Below are 22,476 nucleotides of genomic sequence, written 5' to 3'. Positions count from 1 at the left end.
TCTCAATTTCCTGCAGTGCAGCTGGTTTAACTAAAGGAGACGGTTGTGGAATCACCACGACTCGTCGGATGGTCTTCGCCACCAAAACACATTCCGTACATATCGCACTGCAGAATTAGCAGCCAGATGCTTCCAGGGTTGTCTTTAGGGGCCCCCCTTCACCCTCTGAGCTTAGAACTCTTGGGCAGCAGTCTGGCTAAGAACTGGGAATTCTCTGGAGAAAACTTCTGAGGTCCCCCCCCGTTCCTGGGCCAGGTAGGACTTCCAGACAAATCTGTCTTTCTCTGCTCCTCAGGAACAATCACCAAGAACTATCACCATTCGTGGGAGTATGTACCACATGTGGACATATCGAAGATTCGCTCAACACCAGTGAAGGTAAACGATTCATTCTGACCGGAGCCTGGAGGGATCACTGACGCATAACGTCTGAGTCACAACCACTGTGACCTTTACTGACGGGTACGTCGCGCTGCTGTTTGCAGGCTGGGTTCAGAATCAGGCACCAGCAGCTCCACGTGCACCTGGGAGCGTCCATCTGGGGAGCAGACGGAAGGCTCCAGGGCACCCAGGAGCACCCTCCCCTCCCACAGGGCTTGCTCAGACATCCGCCGTCCTCCTCCTCCTCAGCAGCCCGGACTCGCCGGCCCTGTCCCCTCAGCCGCGAGCATTCGGACAGTTTGCCCGAAGCATGTGTCTGTCTGGTAGCACTGCCCCTCTTCCGAAAGGTCTAGTTGCAGTGATGGAGCTGACATTTTGACATTCAGAAGGCAGAACGTGGCGTTGAGTGCTTCACCTCACGCATTGTTCAGCAAAGCCTCAACTCAGGGGTGCCTTTTTAGGGCAAAAGGTAGCATTTTATTCCTGAGCGACTCAGAATGTCCTCCCCTTCTGTGACAGGACTAGGTGATCATCATGAAATGAAGAAAAGACACAAAACTGGTAAAACTCTCCTCATAGTTCCATCAACAGAAGCAAATTGCAGTCACTATTTGGATGGATTTGTCTCCAGTGTTTTTTTAATGAACGGGTGTGGGGTTTTTGTTGTGTGTGCTATAGTCATGCTGTGTGTACACGGTTATATTTGACTTTTAATTTAATATTTCACCATAAAACCTGTCCTAGCTACTATGTCATCTTTGTAACCTTTTAATTCTTGCATAATATCCTATTGAGAGTCAGGATATGTGTGATCTGCTTTACTAAAGTCTTACAGTTACTTACACATTTAGATTGTGTCCAGTGTTCCCATAATAGAAGTAATGCTCTGACAAGCACCTTCTGCAATTTGTTTTTAAATTTAGGGAGATTGACTCAGACAAGCTCACTAGAGAACTCTCGTATTAATACGTCAAGTGATATAATTATTTCTTCTTCTTTTTTTAAAAATTATAGTCAGTTACAATGTGTCCATTTCTGGTGTACAGCATAATTAATATTACTATTTCTAAGGTCTTAGACATTTAAGGAAAATAATAAAATGAAAAGGCAAAGACTGCAGATGGCATTATCTCATTCTTTTTTTATGGCTGAGTGTCACTGTGCTGTACACCAGACACTAACACAACATTGTAAATCACTACACTTCAATTAAAAAAGTTAAACTTAAAAAAAAAAAAGAGGCAAAGACTTAGAGAAATATTTATGGTAAATGCAATGGACAGTAAGTTGGCGTCATTCTTATAGAATAAGCATACACAAATTTGTAAAAACAAACAAAACCAAACCCCAAACCCACTACTCATGCCCCAATTAAACAAGTGGCAATGATATAAACCATACAAAATACAAAAAATACAGCTGTCACTATTTATGTGGGAAATGTTTAGCCTTATGAGCAATTTAAGAAATGCAAAACAAAGCAGGATACTATAGAATCACATTTCTATGACATTCTTGAAAACACAAAACTATATGGAGAAAAAAACCCAGTGGTTTGGGTAGGGGGCAGATTATGATTAAAGGGACAGTATGAGCAGTTTAGGGGGAGACTGATCTGTTCCATGTGAGTGGTCACAGAAATCTAGACTTAAACTCGCAGAATTATACACCAAAAACGAAAGTCAGTTTTGCCACATGGTATTTTAAAAACCCAAATACAGAAATATGCTGTGAGCATTTCAAGGCATAGATTAATTCAGAGGTTATATAAAGAACATACAGTAGAAAACTGAGAATTCATAGAATAAAATCTTAAATTAAGATCTGAAATAATCAAGGGTAGCCTCAGTTTACTAAAGAGCAATGGTCAGAGCCTCAAAAAAACAGCTTGTACTCTATAGTACTTAAGTGCTTCTGAAATTTTGCATTTTGGTGCAAATCGCTGAGAAAAAAACATAACATTAGAATTTGATCATGCATTTCCTTTGAGGATCCATTAATATATTAAGTTGAACTTAAATTATAATCATAAAAAGAATTAAAATATTTCAAACATAAAACAATTTTTTTTTAGCCATGCAATTAGCAAATAACTTTGAAATACTCTTACCCAGCACTGGCAAGGACAGCATGAATCATCCAGTGTCACACAATGCTGCTGTCAGTGTAAGTTTCCTCAATCCTGTTGTGTGTGTGTGTGTGTGTGCTATATGTAAATCTCAAGGGCCAAGAAGATGTGTAACAAGCACATGAGGATGCGAAGAACATGAAAGACTTCTGTGGGCTGGCTTTTTGTGCTCGGAGCTGATGGTGAGGGAGAAGGGGGGTTTCCCCCGGGTCTAAAATAGGAAGGAGAATTGCTTGTGTACAGAAATACACGCGCTGGACTCGCATCTGTCAGGACTGTCCTCCCCCCCATCTCTCTGGAGTGTAAGTTTCACAACTCTCTTTGCTGCCAATCACAGTGGCCTCGCCCTTTACAACAAACAGTGTGTGTGAGACTGACCAGCTAGTGCGGAGGCCAGGTCCCTCCACACGCCTCGCGTGCAAGCAATGAAAACACACACTCAGTCTCTCCTGGACAGCTCCCAGGGACCCCCGGCCTGCCAGGTGCAAAGCGGACTCACTGTCTTGCCTTTCAAATCTGCCCCTTTCTTCTGTGTTACCAGCTCAGTGACTGGTACCAGGACTCCCAGCCGACATCCCCGGTTCTCTCACCCACCACAACCAACTCACTCTCCTTCTGCACCTCCTCTCGCTCCTTCCCTGGGGTCTTGGCTTCATTCTGCATCATCCCTTGTTGGGCCCACTGTAGCAGCTTACCCCGTCTCTCCCTCCGGTCCTGTCACCTCTCACTACCAGTCAGAGCTCCAGGCTGCTGCCCAAAGGATCTCCCGTAGGATCACACAGAGCAACTGCCATTCCTCCAACTCGTCATGCTGTTCTGTAGCCCTGGGCTGCTGGCAATACTGCTGCCTCCCTGGACCGCCTTCCTACTTCACTCCATCCTCCACCTGCCCCCCGCCCCCAACTTGCTCATCTTTCAAGTTCCCGCTCAGTCTCTACCTCCTCTGTGAAGCCTCTCCTCCCTCGCCTCCATCACCCTCCCTCCAACACATCTTGGTGGAATGTACCCGGCACCCGCAGGCCCCGCCCCCTCAGCTCCAGGGCACCCTGAGAGACCTGTCGTATCTATTTGCCTCCCCTCTGCCATTTCAAAAGTCTGAGTAGGGTAGACCCTGTCGCTCCACTCTCTGTCTTTGTCTCTGGCTCTCAGTTCCCAAATGTGGGGGACAGAGTAGAGCCCCATGTAATCCTATGTAATCCTTGAGGCACTTCATTTACTCAGAAGCGGGTGGGACTCTAACTACAGGAGTCCGTCCGGTTTTATCTGCAGTGTATTTAGCAAACACCCTCCGGAGCGTGTGCATGTGGGTGCCTTGGCAGACCCTCGCCGAGATCAAGGCTTCTCTCTCTTACCGCATTCGGACGATTCAGCCAGCTTCTCAGGCTGGGGAGGAGACCACGCGCCGGTGCACACAGGGCCGTATTTCCCTGTAACACACTGGTTCCTGCTGGTCTCCCCAAACAAGACTTTGGGCTCTGAGAGCAGAAACCACATCTTAATCTTCCATGCACCTCCAGGGTTAATCCCTCTGTGTGATATTCAGCAGGTGCTCAGTGCCTCTTTGCTAAAGAACTTAATTTTCAAAAGCAACATTTTACAGAATCTCAACCTCCACGTACTTCTACTGCAGGAGGGCACGACGGTCCGATTAGGCGGCAGACAGTGGCCGAGGAAGTCAATACAAAGGAAACGTCCCCGCGTTGTTACAGGCAGAGGATCAATAATGGGATGAGCCTGGCTGCAGGCGTCGTCTAACCTCCCTGAGTCTGTTTTCTCATTTGGAAAATGGTGATAATACCATTACGTGTCTCAAAGGGCTGCGAGGACCAAATGGGAAGACACGTGTTGGTGCTCAGAATGGAGCTGGCGCAGAGTAAACTCTAAAAATGTTAGTTGTTGTCGTTGTTTTATTATTATTATTACTACAACTCTGATAATATTTTCCAGCGCCCTTTACTGGCATGATTAGTGTGTACTGAAAAAGGGCAGGGAGAGGGTGGAAATAGTCCTTCCAGAGCACACCTGGGCACATCTTGTCTGTGCTCTGCCCGGAGCACCCGCAAAACCCCGCACGCCTCTCTCCTGCGGCACTCCCTCCCTCTGCCAGTCCCCACGCCGCTGGCCCTCGCCGTGATGAGCCTGTCAGGGTGTCCATCCAGGCATCTGTGCTTTTGCTTTCTCAGCTACGAAATATCATCATAATATGCTCTCTAAATTTGTAGAGGCGCCTTACCCGTACAGCTCAGTGTTTTTAACCTTCAAGAGTGACCCCACCTGTCTCAGGCAGGTAGCCGTCACACAGGCACACGGTCAAGTATAATTACCCAGCGGCGTGCTTCAGGGCACAGGCGGTCAAGTGCTGGGAGGGGAACTCTAGCCTCCTGACTCCCTGGTGCGGACCCACCTGCTTACCTAGACTGACTCGCCTGCCCCGGCTCAAACCCACCAAACACTTGCCAAAGCGGATGGGGGCAAATTCCATAGAAACAGAAAGCGATGGAAGTTCTCTGCACTCTCATTAAGACTTCTCTTCCTCTGCTCTGTTTTATTGCTGTAATTTAGTATTTCTGATTTAGTATGACAGTGTTGCTACATTTTATCTTATTTTATTTAAGGAACCGTCTCAGGGACAGAGGGAGAGTCTCACAGAAACACCAAAACCTTTAACACGTATAAGAGAAAACACAGATGAATTAATAGCAAGCTTGGGAATGAGAAAAAGACACATTCAATGGGTTCCAAATGTATCAGATCAGCCAACATTTGGTAAATTAAACATCAGGCCAATTTTGGCAAATTAAGCTAAACGACCTAGTAAAAACAAAGTAACCTTCACTGAAGACAGTGAACTAGTGGACGATCATGTCATGGAGGAGTGTTTTATCCCATTGCTAAGATGTCAAGGTGGTAAAAAATCGGATTAAATATTAGCCTCTCGCCCCCTGATATGACCTCAAAAGTGAATTAAAATATTAAGTATGAACTGAAGATAATATTTTAAAATAACCCCAACAGTATGGGCTGCAATGACAACAGAAAAAAAAAAAAAAACAACAAAACAACAGCCTAACTTCCGACCAGCTGTTAGAACTAGTGGGGAAGGGCCATTTACGACAGGGGCGGTGACACCTTCCTACCTGCAAAGGCTAACAGGGCTCCCCCAAGCCCAGTTATGGAGTGAACCGTGCCCCCCTCCCCAGTTCAGGTGTTGAGGCCCGGCTGGTCTCCCCAAACAAGATTTTGTGACTGTATTTGGAGGTGGGACCTTTAAGGAGGCAGCTAAGGCTGTATGAGATCCTAAGGGTGGGCCCTAACCCAACAGGACGGTGCCCTTAGAAGAAAAGGAAGAGACAGCAGAGACCTTTCTCTCTCTTTGCCACCTGAGGACACAGAAGACGCTCTCACACACCAGGAAGAGACAGCGCGCGCCTCAGAAACTAACACCTTGAATCTGCAGCAACGCGGATGGCCCTGGAGACCGTCATTCTAAGTGAAGTCAGCCAGAAAGAGAGAGAGAAATGCCGTATGGTATCACTTACATGCGGAATCTAAAAAAGAAAAAAAGACAAACGAACTTGTTTACAAAACAGAAACAGACTCACAGACATAGAAAATAAACTTATGGCAACAGGGAGGGAAGGGAGTGGGAAGGGATAAATTGAGAGTTTGAGATCTGTAGATACTAACTAATATATATATAGAATAGACAAACAACTCCATATTGTAGGGAATTATATTCAATATCTTACAGTAACTTATGGTGAAAAAGAATATGAAAAGGAATATATGTATGTTCATGTATGACTGAAGCATTGTGCTGTGCACCAGAAATGGACACAACACTGTAAACTGACTAGACTTCTGTACGTATATCTATACATATATACATGCATAGATATATATACACACACACACTCACACATAAAAAAAAAAGGCAAGCAACACCTTGACCTTGGACTTCCAGCCTCCAGAACACTGAGAGAATAAACTTCTGTCCCATAAGCCCCCATCTGTGGTTCAGCAGTCTGAGCAGACTACTATAACATACCCTCTTCCCCACCAAAAAAAAAAATAGTGTAGAAATAAAACAAATACTGAAATATAGACAAGAAAGCACCTGGAATGGCATTATCAACATGCTGACACTTAATTTTAATGTGTGACCTGGACAGTCTCACGAAAGCACAGTTCTGATCGACTTAACACAAGTACTCAGGAAAATTGTCGCAGTTCTTGCTGAATCGAATCGTGCCTGTTAACCTGTTGTTTAAAAGCCTCCACGTGCCCTCCCCACACGCACAACCCAGCCTAGCTCGACCTCTGTTTTCTGGGTGTGCCCGACTGCGTCTCCAAGGCTCTGTTTACACCTGCCTTCTGCTCAGAGGCTGTATCCATCTCCATGCAGGCCCAGAGGCCACCCTTCAATCCTTCTCATCTTTCAAGGACCTCACTTCTGCACTGCCTCATTCAGAAGTTCCTTCCTGCTGCCTACGGGAAGAGGAGCGATTTATCCAATGGATGAGTTTTAGGAGAATAAACTGCTCGCCCAGTCCATCCAACCTCCCCTCTTTGGCGAGGGTCTGCTGGCTTTCAGGGACCATGTTTCTCCGCTCTTCTCTGCCACCACCTAACCTGCCAGTCCGGGGAGGCCACTGTTGTCCAGCATTGTCTATGACACTGTGAAGGAACAAGGGCCAACCTATCTGCTTGGACACTTTGGCCCCATCCACCAACCCAGCCTGTATCACCAAGTTGATGTTTTTTCCCTCCATCTCCCTGACTCCTGATCTGTCTCTCCATCTGTTCCACCCGCATGCACAGCCTGGAGGGTTATTTATTGTTACAATTCACCAAACTTTGCAAGAAGCTTTCCATAGTGTATATTATTCAACCTTCTTATCAAGCCCGTGAGGGAGGTGTCATGACCTCCATCTACAGATAAGAAACCTGAGGCTTGAGTGAGTGAGTGGCTCGCTGAGGATCCCACAGCTGGGAGGTGGTGGAGCCTGGGTCTCAGCCTTGGTTGCTAAGTGTCTCCACCCAAACCAGCCAATTATTTCTTGTTAGATAATGCCTTTTAAGGTTAGGTCAGGGAGGAAGTGAAAGCACGAAGGTTTCCCCGTAGAGGGTTTCCATCCTCTCAACCAGTCCTGAATTAGAAGGCCCTACCTGGAGCTGTCACACCGGCCTCCCCGGCCGTCTCGGGGCTGCCTGCGCGCTCAGTTACCTTGGGTACTAATCTGACATTACCTTTTGTCAGAACCTGTGGTTTAATGACCTGTCTTCCTGCACTATGGCTACGATCTGAAGAGGTTAAGAGTGGGCAGTATGAACAGAGTTGATGTTTCTCGGAACAAATTAAGCTCTCGTGTGGAAGCGAGGTCAGCACTCTGAGCCGGGGGTCCTCAGCTGCTGTCCCCCTCCGTGCCTGCTCCGCTCACGCCATGACCGTGGGCTGGCTGGTGCCAGTGAGGGTTCCTGGGGCCGATGTCCAGGGCAAAGCTGACTGCCTCGTAGAAAGCTGGTCTCCTTGGCACTACTTTCTGCCCACAATAGGGTAATGACTTACTGAATCCAAAGATGCTGCCTCATACGGAAAGTAAATTTAATTATGGGTCTGTTCACTGGGTCAAATTTTACTCTTAAAACCCACTCTTCTCTGTTCACACAGCCAGAAGGGAAGAAAGGTCTCTCTTTTGTTGGGTGAGAGAGCTTCATGGAATTCTGCACCAAATATTCTAGCCCCATTGGAAAGTCTTCCTCCCCCATCACAGTTCATCTCCTTTCTTATATAGAAAGCACATGCAGGTACCATCTGACTTCTGTGTACCAAAAGCTTTCTTAAAGAATTGAATAAAAGGTTATCACAAAAAATTGAGCATAGTTCTCTGTGCTACACAAAAGAACCTTTTTAAAAAAATCTATTTTTATATACAGTGGCTAACATTTGTAAATAACAAACTCCCAAATTTATCCCCTCCCACCCCCTTTCCCTGGTAACTGTCACTGACTGTATCTCAATAATAATAAAAAAAAAATTGAATAAGAGATTAATTCTGTTTGAGTCTAGTGCCTTAGACCACTCGGCCATCCTGACACACGGATTAATTCTGTTTGAGACCCAATATAGAAAGTTTTTAAAAAGACACTCTTCACCACAAAAAAAAAAAAAGAAAAAGAAAAAGGTAACCATGTGAGGGGATGGGTCTGTTCATCAGCTTGACCGTGCTGACTGCTTCACACTGTATATGGAAATCGAGTCATCAAACTGTACGCCTTAAATACACATCCAGTTTTCAGCTGTCAATCACAGCTCAGTGAGGCTGGGGGCAAAGAGGCAGTTTTCTCAGTGACTCCACCATCTGACCAACCCCGTAGCTCTGATGAGACACAGGATGCTTCGGAAACTTACTGACGCACCAGAGGAAGGAGTTCTTCCTCCGTTAAGTCAAGCGCTCGGGGAGGAAGACACTCCACCTGGGTGTGGGGCGTCCGTTCGGAGCTGGGGCCCCGGCGCCTGGACTGAGACGGTCAAGGCGAAGTCGCAGGACACACGGCCCCTCTCCCCCGGCCTCGGCACGGCGGTACATACCAAAGGGAAGGAGAAGGCACAGGCAGGAGCTCACAGGCGTGCCAACGACACGGCCATCGTACAAAAGCCAGCTCTCCCCAACCGCACAGCCTTAGACGAGTGGCCTCGCCTGTGGGGGACTCTGTTTCCTGGTCTGCAACATGGGGCCCACGGCAGACCTACTTCACCGTGTTGTCCCGAGGGTTAAACGAATCAGCCATTCAATGAAATGCTTACAACAGTGTTTGGTGGAAAAGGTGGCTGTTAACATCACATAGGACTTCTCCAAAGTGTCCTCAGAAATTCTGATTCTGAACGAGATTAGCTGCTGCCGTCTGACCTGGCCTAGGGCACACCCAACCCGCTGGCAAAGGAAACGGGGTGATGGGGACCGCTGTTCTTCGTCACTGAGCATTCGCTAAGCCTACCTACTGGGCATAAACGCCGTGCTGGATCCCCAGACGTGACAGGGTCCCTGTTCCAAACAAGCCTGGGGACCTCAGAATGGGGGAGACCGCTCTCATCCAACAGGGATCAGAGAGGGAGGCTGGGAGAACCTGCAATTTCTCACCATCGATCCTGTGGCTAAACTGACGTGGCCAGTTAACGGGGACTCGGCACCAAGAGACAGAAAACAAGAAAGGGCGACGTGGGCTGTCACTCCTGGGGACGGCAGCAGCAAAACACTCCTGTCCTCCCAGCGCTGCTCTAACACCGCACCCCACTTCCTCCTGAGGGTGTGTGACTCTTTTCAAAGAAAATACAGTATCTGGTAGTATCAACAGAGCGAGCGGAAACAGCAACCTCAGTCCGGCGATGAACTAACAGGCCTGGGCAGAGTGACGCACACGGAGCCCTGCGTGCGCCGGCCGACAGGCGTGCTGTCCGAGCTGCTGCTGGAGACGGGGGGCCGGGCGACCGCGGCTGGGGACCGGGAGAAGGAAGAGGCAGAGGCAGAGCGGGGGTCAGTCTGGGATGGATGTGTGGGTGCAGGTCCGGGGGGCGGCCCACAGCAATGTCCCCGCCCTAGAAGTGAGTGGCTTGTAAAAGCGTGTTTGCGATTAGAGCTTAGGATCCGTGGCAGCTGAAACGAGATACTATTCAGGTCCCCAGAAAAGCCCATTAACACCCCATTTCTCTATTAATCCCGAATGAAGTCAAAATTACGACACGAAGCACCTGCGGGTCGTGGTTCTGGCTCGGGGGTCCTCTGCTTGTCTTCCTTTCTGTGACATCTCAGATTTATTGCGGGTTGAGTTGCTCATTTAGGGTCTAATTTCTCAATTTAAAAACCGCAGGTGACTCTGATTCTAGGAAACACTAGTTTACTGAGCGAGGCGAGGACGTCTGTGTTCTGGGTCACAGCTGCAACGGACCCCCTGCCCGCACGACGGGCCCCCACGGGCTCAGAAGCTCCCAGAGCGCGGTCCTAAAGAACCATCATCATGAGCAAGGGGCGGGGGGACACTGTTCAGAAACACAAACCCTCCAGCCCCACCTGGACAACTGAATCAGAGACTAGGGGAGCAGTCTGAGTCCTACCCGGCCCTCCACGGACTGCACGTGTAGGTTCCAGGAGCACTGCCCTAGAGGGAAACCCCACAAGGCCAGGCTGCGCCTTTTCCATCTTTGCTCGGCGTCTAGCACAGTGCCTGGCACTGGGGTGGTTCTAAATCACTGGTTGTCAGCCAGGGTGACCTTGCCTCCAGGGCACACGTGGCCAAGTCTGGAGACATCTGTGGTCGTCACCAGCAGCGGCAGAGGGTGGGGCTGGCATCTGGTAGGTTGAGACCGGAGATATTGCAGACAACTTACAAAACAGAAAAAAGACGCTAATGAACTTAATCTGCGAAACAGAAACAGACTCACAGACAGTAAACAATCTTACAGTTACTGGGGGAAGGGGGTGGGAAGGGATAAATTGGGAGTTCGAGATTTGCAAATATTAACTAGTATGTATAAAATAGTCAACAACCACCAGTTTCTTCTGTAGAGCACAGGGAACTACATTCAATATCTTGTAGTGACTTATAATGAAAAGGAACGTGAAAATAAGTGTGTGTATGTATATGGATGACTGAAACACAAAGCTGTACGCCAGAAACTGACACACTGTAGCTAATTAAAAAAAAACAGCTTACAATGCACAGGACAGTGCCCCCCAGAACCAACACGTCAGTGGTGCTGACACTGAGAAACCCTGATCTGCGTGAGTATTTTAAATGTGGGGGTGCCAAGAGGATCTCCCCTGTTCATCGCTCCCTGTCTTTCATCACTTCCCCGTGCTCAGTGAATTCTAGCCCCACAACGGGAAGGGAACCCAGTGACTCGGGGGCATGGGTCTCTCTTTTCCATGCTGCCCCCTCACTCCGCGGCCAAGAGAAGCACCGTAACCGACAGGTACCTTTTGAATATGCAAATGGATACGTGAGTTATGACTGAATCCATCCGTGAACACATCAGCTTGTTGATCTGCTCTTTTTTCTATTTTTTTTTCTCTTTGAGAGCGGAAAGGGCTCTTAGTGACCAAGTGGTCTGCCCTCTCCTGTAACAGACGAGGACACCGAGACGCAAGAGAAATTAAAGCAGGTGATCAAACCTGCCTGCGTAATTAGGGGAAGAAGTGTTAACCGAACCCAGGTCTCCTAGGTCCTTACTCACTCCTCTTCCCACTGGGCTGTAATTGTGCTCTTGCAGATATCGCTCAGGGAGGAACAGGACTTGAACAATGACCAGATACACGGAAAGATTACCTGCACCGCCAGAGGCCAGACCCTCCGCCCACTCACACTGGTGCTTGTGACCTGTGCTCGTCCCACTACTTCTGGGCGGCGCAGCAGCCTCACGCGCAGCAGTCAAGCACTCAGCCAGGGAGTAAACCCAGCTAACTGCTGATTAGTCATATTCCAAAAGGGGGCGGGGGCTTTTCTGTATTCATCATCCACATATAAAATATGGACAGAGGAAGAACTTTGTTTCTCTGAAGAAAAAAAAATGGTAAAAAGAAAAAGAACTATTTGATTACGGGGTAGATCTCTTGCAAATGCCAAGCCTTGGCCTTGAATTTTTAGGGAGCTCTCGATTATTTTGCAATCAGAGCTGTCGCGTGAAATGGGCTTCTGCCTTTTCTTGTAAGATGGCAGCCTCTTAAGAGGACAGCACAGCATCTCACAGCAGCATGTTCACTGTTCTCCCGAGAAGAAGGTAGGTGGAGTCAGTAAGTATCTTCATTTTGACAAAGAATCCACTATGGACTGGTGGCAAATAACTAACACGCGTGGAGAACTGACAGTTTACAAAAAGCTTTTCAAAGATGAGGTTAAGAAAGAGGTTGCTGGTCCTAATAGATACTAGAAATTACTATTTTTTTAATGGACCCTTCATCTCAGAATTTGAGAAGCATTATTCTGCGGTACCTGTTTCTATCACAATACTTACTAAATGCAGTCTATCTACTTTGTTTTTTTTTTTAATTTAAGTACAGCCGATTACAACGTGTCAGTCTCTGGTGTACAGCACGATGTCCCAGCCATATTCTAGTTTTCTGTTTATATTTTTATATTCCCCCCTTAAATGTAAGCTCTATATAGTTTCAGGATTAATGTCTAGTTTGGCTTTTTTTTTTTTTTTTTTTGTAAATAGACTTCATTTGTGTGTGTGTGTGTGTGTGAAGCAGTCAGATTCATAGCAAAATTCAGCAGACAGGACAGAGACTTCCCGTATAAGGTCGGCCTGACCTGAGCGCAGCCTCCCCACCATCAACACCCCCCACCAGATGTACATGTGTTCCTTAAACAGATACAACATCGTCACCCAGAGCCCCCCGCTTACATCAGCGCTCACTCTTGGTGTTGTTACTCCGTGAGTTTGGACAAACATATGACATGGATCCATCATTGTTGTATCCGACTAAACAGTGCCACTGCCCTAAAAGTCCTTCTGTGCCCCACCTACTTCTCCTTCCCTCCCCTCTAGCCCTAGTAGATTTTTTTTCTTAATGTAATAATGTGGAGACAGTGTGGTGCTGGCAGCAGAAGAGCTGAACAGATCAACAGGACAAACTGAATGTCCTGAAACAGATCCAAGTATTTATGAAAGTCTGTGTACGATGTTGACAGTCAAGTCAGGAAAAAAGGAAGGATTGTTTGATAAATAAACTGTGCACACTGGCTAAAACCTACACTAAAGCTGACATCAAAATAAAATTCAGATAGATTGATGATGTTAATGTAGAAATAAAACTTCTAAATTACTAAAGGAACTAGATATGTGGAGTGATGATTACACCCTTTGTAATTAGGATTTCTTAAATATGATACCATAGACAAACACTGTAAAGGAACACACTTCTACCCTATTTTACCTAAAAACTGGTACTGAACATTATCAAAGTACCGGACACATGGCCAACTGGGAGACATAACTGTAAAATACATGGCAAAATCTTTGAAAAATACGTGAAAATCTCTTAACTATCAATGAAAAAGTCAAGCTTGGCCATTAAATATTATTTGCCTAATTAAAAAAAAAGCAGGCAGAGGCTAAGAGCAGGCCTTTTACAAAAAAGAACATGATCATATTGCAAAAGGACTAAGACATGAAAAAAGTTCAATTTCACTAGAAAGAAATGTAAATTAGCCACTTCCATGATCCTGTCTTTGCGATTTCAGTCCACAAAGCTCTGAAAATAGAAAAACAAAATACGATTCTGTAGTGTAAACTAATTTTGTAGCAAAATCTGATGTTGGCTGTTTATGGTCTATTTAATCCCACTGAACATAATTGTGCTCCCCCCGCCCAAATGCACAGCTTGCTGGGAATATTTTGTCCTACGTAGTGTATAACTTTATCATCTTTCTCAAACGTGAACTGTGAAACGGATTTGGCTATCATAGTTGCGAGAAGGGACCTATCCACTCTTTATGGAAGAAAATGTGTATTACATGGCTTTAAAATAATCAGGCAAAACTGAAAAATAGTGCTCTACACTGGAATTTGATACAACCTTGTAAAATGACTATAACTCAATAAAAAAAGTTAAAAAAAAGGAAAGAAAAACGATAAGGCAAATAAATGAAGGTATGTAAATATGAATGTCCACTGCAGCACTGCTTAATACTACTACAACTGGGAACAGCCTCGATGTCCAAAAATAAAATGTTATTTAAATATACTATGGCAAATAGCAGCCATGAAATATTTTACAACCAGTAGATTGTTACTCACTAAACTTACAGGATATAGTTAAAAAAATGTGAAAAGGAAGATGTGTATGTATGACTGAAACATTCTGCTGTACACTAGAAACCGACACACTGTAAGCCAACGATACTTCAATAAAAAAAACAATAGAATATTTAAAAATAAAATTAAAAAACAGAAAAGAGATGTACTAACCATAGTGAATATAATAGGAGCTCATTTTAAAAGATATAAATTTACACACATAAATCGTAATGGGAAAAACTTTGGACCAAAATGCTATCTCTGGGTGGATTGGATTTTAGGTGATTTTTATTTTATTTTATATTAATTTTTTTATTCCCTGTGCTATACAGTATGAACCTGTTGTTAATCTAGTTTATATATATTAGTTAGGATCTGCAAATCTCAGATTTTAGGTGATTTTAAATGGTTATTTTTGAGAGGTTTGCAATGCTAATTTAAAAAAATTCTTTGTAACAAAAACTCACTTTTCACACCTAATAATTTGGGGCAGTAGGATGGTCAGTTTCCATCACAGAGAAGGGAGAAATGGACGCGGGTAGAAGTGGAGACTTTCTTCAAGGCTACAGGACTTGCAGGTCTCGGGACATCTCCTGACCCTAAATATTATCTTAATCTTTTTCCACTGCAGGGCCTCTGGGCGCCTGGCCCCAGAGGATCTCCTGGCAAGCATTCAGATCCCTAGCTTTGATAACATTTGGTAATTTAACAAGTCACTCTCATTAATACCAATTCACTGTGAGTTTAGTAGGTGGAAATCACTGGGGGACAGTTCTTGGGCGCCGAAATCACAGCTCTGGATATCAAGAATCCTTCAGTCCTTATCCTAGGAGATTCCCGGTGCAGGAAACAGCAGTGGTCCACAACTGCATTAACAGTTTGTTTAGATCAGAACATATAATTTTTTCCATAGAAGTGTTACCTGTGATGTTGAATCCACATCTCACATTTTTTTTTACATTTTTTTCCCTTTCTTTTTTAAATTGAAATATAGTTAGCTTACAGGGATAAAATGGGAGTTTGAGACTTGCGGATACTAACTACTATATATAAAATGTATATACACATTCTTTTGAAGACAATGGTACTATGAAACCACCTACAATAGAGTTACGATAGATTTACTAGGAAATGCCTCCCAAACTCCCATTTGGGGTTTAGGAACACATCCTAGAACAGTAGAGTCAGAGATTCTTCTCCCGACTGAGTCGTGGGAGCGGGTCCTCCCCCTCCCCCTCCCCCAGCTCCAGGTCCCTTGAGGGGCTCCCAGGGCCAAGGGCGGTGAGGAGTAAGGGGCTCTGGGGAGGTGGGCAGGAGTGAGGGAGACACGCCCAAGTGATGCGGAGTGTGGGGAGCAGAGCGCAAGCAGGAAGAGGTGACTGGTGGCAACAGATAGTTCAGGAGTGGGGGAGGGATGGAGACACAGGTGTGGCTGCAGAGTGATGCCAAGGAAGGTGAACCGGGAGGAAGAGGAGGAGGGAAGAGGACGGGTGCAAGTGGCGGGCTCCATCAGAGGGCGTCTGAAGGTCGGGGCGGCCTACGACACGGACTGTACCATGGGCACAGAGAGCTCCCTGCACTTGGGCGTGGCCAATGGCAGGTGAGCCCGGCTGATGTGTAACTTCCTGGTTGGGACCATCTGCCTCCTGCCACTGGCTAGAACCTGGAGGTGGTGGCGCTGCATCACCTTGGCGACCACCATGGCGATGTCCTCGACCACCTGAGCCTGGACTCTCAGGTGGGAGGGGATTGGAGCCCTGTGACAGCAGCAAACACACAGACTAACGAACACCACCCTCCACAAGAAACGAGTAAGAATGCCCTATGACCCAGCAATCCCACTCCCGGGCTTATACCCAGAGGGAACCTTAATTCAAAAAGATACATGCACCCCAATGTTCATAGCAGCACTGTTTACAACAGCCAAGACATAAACATCCATCACAGATGACTGGGTAAAGAAGTTATGGCATATTTATACAACAGAATACTACTCAGCCATAAAAATAATAAAATAATGCCATTTGCAGCAACATGGATGGACCTAGAGATTGTCACCCTAAGTGAAGCCAGAAAGAAAAGAAAAATACTGTATGATATCACTTATATGTGGAATCTAAAATAAAAGACAGACAGACTTATTTACAAAACAAAAACAGAATCACAGACATAGAAAACAAACATGGTTACCAGAAGATGGGGGGGGAGGGATAAATTGGGAGTTCGAGATTTGCAGATACTAACTACTATACATCAAATAGATAGACAAGTTCCCATTGTAGAGCACAGGGAACTATATTTGATATCTTGTAGTAATTTATGGTGAAAAAGAATATGAAAATGAATATATGTATGTTCCTATATGACTGAAGCATTGTGCTGCACACCAGAAATTGACACAACACTGTAAACTGACTAGACTTCGATAAAAAAAATATATAACCCATGGCATAGAGGATTGTCCTAGTAACAAAATACAATTTTATCAGCATACTCTAAAGTCCTCCTCCTCCTCCTGCCCCTTCTTCCTCTCCCGGGCCCCACCCCCCAGACTGACCAGCCAGTCCTCCGTGTCCTGCTCACAGGAAAAAACAGAAAGGATGCGACATTGGTAACCAAATGGGGCATCGGGTGTCAAGGCCCTACTCTCGTCCCACAACTGACAGCACAAAACAGACCCAAACCACCTTCTGGGCACAGATGTTTTCCTGAGGTTTAAAAATTTGAAATTCAAATTTGTTTGCCCGGGGAAGAACTCTGGAAGAGGAAGCAGAGGAACCATGTGGCCGTGCCCTCAGACTGCAAGGGGGCAGAGGCTGAACTCAGGGCGGCAACTTTTGCCCCTTGAAGACAACAAAGCCAACAGTATCTTGGAAATGCTCCCCCCGCACCCCAAATTCTCAACGTCTCCCAACCTGGCCGCTCAGAGAGAAGCGAGCCCTGGCCAGGCTGCCACGGGAACAAGCTAATGATGCTTAAGGGACAGAGAGGCAGGGGCTGAAGTGCATGGGTTCCGAGGGGCGTGGGCCCGGGCACGTGGGAGAAAGCTCTGCACCGAGGGCATCTGTGAATGGCTGGAGGGCAGTGGGAGATTCTTTTCCTTTTTTTTTTTTTCTTTCAAACAGGTCAGAACAGATTCTTTTCCTTTCTTGCTTTTGCTTGTTTTTAAAACTAACATCTCATCTTGTTCTAAAAAGGATGGAAGGCAATACGCTACTTTGTTCATCTGTACCTCAGTTTACCTCTTAGGAACCACAACAGGTGACATTTATTCAAAGTGCTCTTCACAGAGGTTTCCTCCATTTTCATGCCACGGTCTCGCGACATCCAAGGTGATACAAGCACCCATTTATTTTACAGGTAAGGAAACAGGCTCAGAGAGGGTAAGGACATGCATCCAAGGTTGCACAGCTAATGGTGGTGGAGCGGGGACTGGACTCCAGTGCCACAGGTGCCAACTGGGGGGCTCTTTGCTGCACCGTTCTCTTCCTTCCTGGGGTCTGCTCTGAAAGCACAGGGCTCTTTGATCTCCTGTACACTGAGTTCTGTCCTGTAATTATTTTTAATTGCATCTGACAGGGTGAGTTATACTGACATCTTTGTCAAGAACCCTTTGGGTTCCCCCCGAGTTCCCCGTGGCTGGCCGTTACTGCAGACGCGATGATGAAAAGGTAGCACTCATCTCTCAGGCTTCCCCAGGGCTCTCAAAAGACAGTGCACCTCAGTTGCTCCTGACTAGAGAAGCCGCACTTCTTGTCTTTGCAAACTCGGGTCAGGAAGGGCTGGAGCAACCCTGCCTTTTTCGGGTTCCTCGTCCTCGGTGCCTCCCTTTCCCCACACTTCCTCCTCTCGGGCCTCTGCAGTTCAGGGCTTCCTCCTTGGTGATGGAACTGGAATACAAGCCAAGTGACGGAACAGAGCATCTGGCCTCCAGGCAAAGAGGAAGGAAGACAGGAAGGAGTGGGTTTGCTTCCCTGCACCGTCTCGCTCCGGGAGGAACGTGCACGTCGCCTCCAGGAGCAGAGGGGATGGGGCTCCCACCAGCTGCCCCCGGGATCTGCCCCCAGCTCCTGCTGAGCTGCTTAGTGTCTAAAGCAAGAGTTGCTTTTCCAGGGTGACAGTCCACTGTGCTAGGCTCCAGCATCCAGCCTCTGGGGCCCCCAGGACTGGGACCCGGGGGTGACGGGCTTTGGGGCCGCAGGAAGTGGGTACATGCAAGTCTGGCGCAACCTAGCTACATCAAATCCAGCTATTTCCTTGCTGGGCTTTCGGTAAATTCAGGATGCCAGGCTGGTTCCGACTGGAGGTAAAGGACTTTCTAACAGGAATGACTTCTTAGCAGAGGGAGAAGAAACATTGTATAGAGGCTTCTCCCCTGGGAAATGCCAAACCAAATTCTGAGTTTAACATCTACAGTCGGCATGACTGGGTTTGAAGGGCACAGGGAACGGCTCTGTAAAACCAAGGCTCTCCCCACTGGTTCCTTCTGCTTTCGGAAAACCCAGGCAGCACTGGAACAGCTGGGAATGTCCTTGCTTAGCTGTGATGTCACGGTAATGACACCGAGGCGACACAGGCCTGACAGTACGGTTCCCTCCCTGCCACTCTGGGAAGTCTGAGTTGGAGTCAGACCACACCTCCTAGTTCAGGTCCTAGGCTGTCAACTTTTGACTTTATTTCCAAACGACCCAAAAGGCAATAAACTACTTTTATTTTTAATAATTGAAAGTGACATGGTTCAATATCAAGTTACGGTTCTCTAGTACTAGGAAAGAAATATTAGTGACTTTAATCATTAGAGCCCCAGTTTCCTTTCTGCTGATCCAAATTATTTTGTTTTACTATAACTTCAGGACTCATCAGCCCTGAATGAAAGTAACATACGTTAGAACTCAGAGGATATTGAATTTTTCTAAATTTACATACATTGACCTTTTGGATAATCTTTCAGTTTAGCACTCTGAATCACAAATTACACACAAGTTCCTTCTAGAGAATACTGTGACCACTCAGATGTGCATTTAGCTATAAAAATCCCTTTTAAAGAAACAGAGTTCTAGTTGGTTAGAGATTTTGTTCCTGTACTGAAACTCACCTCCCCAGGTAACACTTCCCCCACCGATCCTGGCTCTGTCACCAAGGGTACCCTGAAAAAGCTGAGTAAGTGTAACGCCTCCGTCCCAGCAGGTCCTGTCAGCTAGCCAAGGGCAGCTGACATACCACTGTCTTTTCTTCTTGGTGATAAAGCTCCCCTGTTCCTTAATTATCGTTCCTTATTATTTTCCATCTTTTCTGAGAGTTTCTAGACACATGGTCTTGGTCACCCTTTCAGGGACACAATATGCTTTTTGTTGTTGTTGTTGCCGGGAAAATTAATGCCTACTTAAGAGCCTTTTTACTGTAGAAAAGTAACTACAACATAAAATTTACCATCTTAACCAATCCAAAGTGTACAGTTCAGTGGCATGAAATCCATTCACATTGTGGTGTAACCATCACCGCCATCCACCTCCAGCACTTTTTCATCTTCCCGAACTCCATACCCATTAAACGATAACCCCCTCTCTCCTCCTCCCCACCAGCCCCCCAGCCCCCCAGTAACCACCGTTAGACTTTCACTCTCTACGGAAGTGCCTATTCCAGGCATCTCACTAAGGGCAAGCGTACAGTATCTGTCCTTTTGTGTCTGGCTTATTTCTCTTTATGTAACATTGTTGTCAAAGTTCGTCCACACTGTAGCACGAATCAGGACTTCATTCCCTTACAGAGCTGAATAATATTCCACTGCACGTAAAGATCACACTTTGTTTACCATTTACCTGTTGATGGGCACCTGGGTTGTTTTCATCTTTTGGCAACCGTGAATAATGCTTCTATGAACATTTGCACACGTGTAACTGAGTCCCTGCTTTCAATTCTTGTGGGTACATATATACCCAGGAGTGGAGTTGCTAGGTCCCATGGTAGTTCCTTGTTTAACCTTTTAAGGAACCATCATACTGGCTTCTACAGCAATTACACCATTTAACATCCCTGCCAGCCACGCATGAGGGATGACACTTATTTTCTTTTTTTTCCCCTCATCCTAATGGGTGTGACGTGTGTCTCATTATTGTTTTGATTTGCATTTCCTTAATGACGTTGAGCGTCTTTTTGTGTGTTGATCTGCTTTTTAAAACATGTCCAGAATAATCAGTATCCTCCAGATATTGTCAGATCAGCAGAGGAAAGGGTTCTGTGACCTCCTGGAGACCCCTCAATGCAGGGTAAGAATAAACTGACTTTTGTGGAAGCTGCATTCTGCTGTCACCTCACACAGAAATACTGGTCAAGCTCCTGAATCTTTTCAGTGTAATGTTCTAAAGCCAGATTCCCCCCACCCTGCCTTGCGCTCGACCATTTAGGCTGTTGAATCCACAAGGAAGCATTTACCAAATTCAGATCTCCACTGGGTCCTGGCCTGGCTTTCCAGTCCAGGTGATCATCTGACTCTGATTCTGTTGACCGTTCCGCTTTGCGTGGTCAGCTGTCAACCTGGCCCGACTCCTAAGTCTTCACTAAGGTCATTTATTTCTACACATCCCGATGACACGAACAGAATCAAGTTCAGACTTCTGTGACCTGTCACTAAAGCCCCGTCCTACTTGAATTTGAAATGAGCTGTGGCCTCCTAGGTATTGTTCGTATTTTTAACAGGAGTGTTATGAGACATTCTGTTAAGCATCTTACTGAAATAAAAATTTTCTCTCACTCATCTAGTGTTTCGTCATCTGGTAATGCTACAAAAATGGAAATGAGGCGTGTTTGGCATGAAGCTTAGTCTCTACTGAGTCCTTCTAATCACTTTTTTTTCCCCTTTTGCAACTAAACAGAAAATGTCCTTCTGGACTATAACCCTATTTGTCTCTTTTAAATGAAGACTGGAAAGTTACTAGTTAGGACACTCTTTTCAATGATGCTTCTTATGCAGATGCTACATATTAAAATCACCTCCCGGTCTTCTCTCTTCCCTGTGCAGTGACAGCTTCTCTTCACTCTTTTCTCCAAAAAGTATTCATATTACAGTTTCAAATGGTCCCCCCCTCCCCGCCCCTTCCTCTTTGGAGAGTATCTGATTTCTAGATGAACTCATGTAAATGCTGAACCCAAGGGCATTTCTGTACGATTGCATTTAAGGTCCAGGGAAGAAACCGCATCTTTTCAGCATGTTCCTGAGTGTCAGGGCCGGGAGCCGGGGCTTGCAAGGGGCCCACGGTTCTCACAGGGGCCAGCCCTTGTGTTCTAAGAATGGAGAGGCTGGATGAGGAAGGAGCGAAACCGGGGAAAAATCTCTTCCCCGCTGTGGGCCTCAGCCTCTTTGCCTATAAAATGAGGGAGCAGAGACTCAGCTCTCGGGGCTGTTTTGGTCCCCAACTCCCTCCAGCGCACGAGGGTGTCCAGGCTGGCGGGCTGTGCTCGCTGTGTTGCTGACAAACCTGCCGTCTGGGAGAAATGTCCTCGAGGTCTGGTATTATGGGAATAACACACAAATGATCTGTTTAACAGTATCATTCACACAATAAATACTCACTAAGCATATATTAAACGTGCTTCATGCTCGAAATGCTTGCATTTTAGTGGAAGCAACAAAACACGAATACGAGCGCTGATGGAAAGCGTGGAGGTCAGTAAGGCAGGAGCAGTGAGTGCGTGTAATTCAGCAACTGGGTTGTCAGGTGTGGGTTCCCACCCGTTTTTAGGTGTTTGATTGTAGCAGTAGGGGCGCACGTGAGAAAGTCAAAGATCAGCTTAACATGGAAGAATCTGATGTTACAAGGTCACCTGCCCGCCGTGCGCTTCAAATTCCTTATCTAAAAAGAATGGAGGCGATAAAGGCTGCCCACATCACGGCTCCCCTAGGTATTCCTAGAAATACACTGGAAACATATATAATCCATAATGTGCAACGTATTCAAAGCCAAGTTCGCATTCTTTTCATTGTTTCTGCCAAATGCAATAAAATAATTTTTTTTTAAGTTTTCGTTTTCCGCTTGGGTGCAGAAGGTCCCAAAGTTGGTGGCAAACCTGTTTGCCAACACGCCCTTTCCCTACGTGGGGTCCCTCCGCAGAGCTCGGAGAAAGGCCCCGGTCAGGAGTCAGCTCCTCTCCCCGGGGTGCGGGAACACAGCCC

The 22,476-nt window shown here is 46.2% G+C and overlaps 2 protein-coding genes across 4 annotated transcripts in view; one reads left to right on the top strand and one right to left on the bottom strand.

Annotated features, from left to right (window-relative positions):
- Window positions 1-1,402, top strand: part of PFKFB3 (6-phosphofructo-2-kinase/fructose-2,6-biphosphatase 3) — a 273,821-nt gene extending 272,419 nt beyond the window's left edge. Inside the window, exon 16 of the transcript XR_012504194.1 lies at window positions 296-1,402. The gene's annotated coding sequence lies outside the window, so the exon portion shown is untranslated. The remainder of the gene's footprint in view (window positions 1-295) is intronic.
- Window positions 1-22,476, bottom strand: part of PRKCQ (protein kinase C theta) — a 131,600-nt gene that overhangs the window by 84,213 nt on the left and 24,911 nt on the right. Inside the window, exon 1 of one of the 3 annotated variants that reach the window (XM_010961807.3) lies at window positions 2,492-3,132. The exons of the other annotated variants lie outside the window; for them this stretch is intronic. The gene's annotated coding sequence lies outside the window, so the exon portion shown is untranslated. Of the gene's footprint in view, window positions 1-2,491; window positions 3,133-22,476 lie in introns of those variants that run through there. 3 annotated transcript variants of the gene reach the window in all.

The sequence above is a fragment of the Camelus bactrianus genome, chromosome 35 (genome assembly GCF_048773025.1).
Source record: "Camelus bactrianus isolate YW-2024 breed Bactrian camel chromosome 35, ASM4877302v1, whole genome shotgun sequence".
Lineage (NCBI taxonomy): Eukaryota > Metazoa > Chordata > Mammalia > Artiodactyla > Camelidae > Camelus > Camelus bactrianus.
This window is presented reverse-complemented; position numbering and strand designations above follow the sequence as displayed.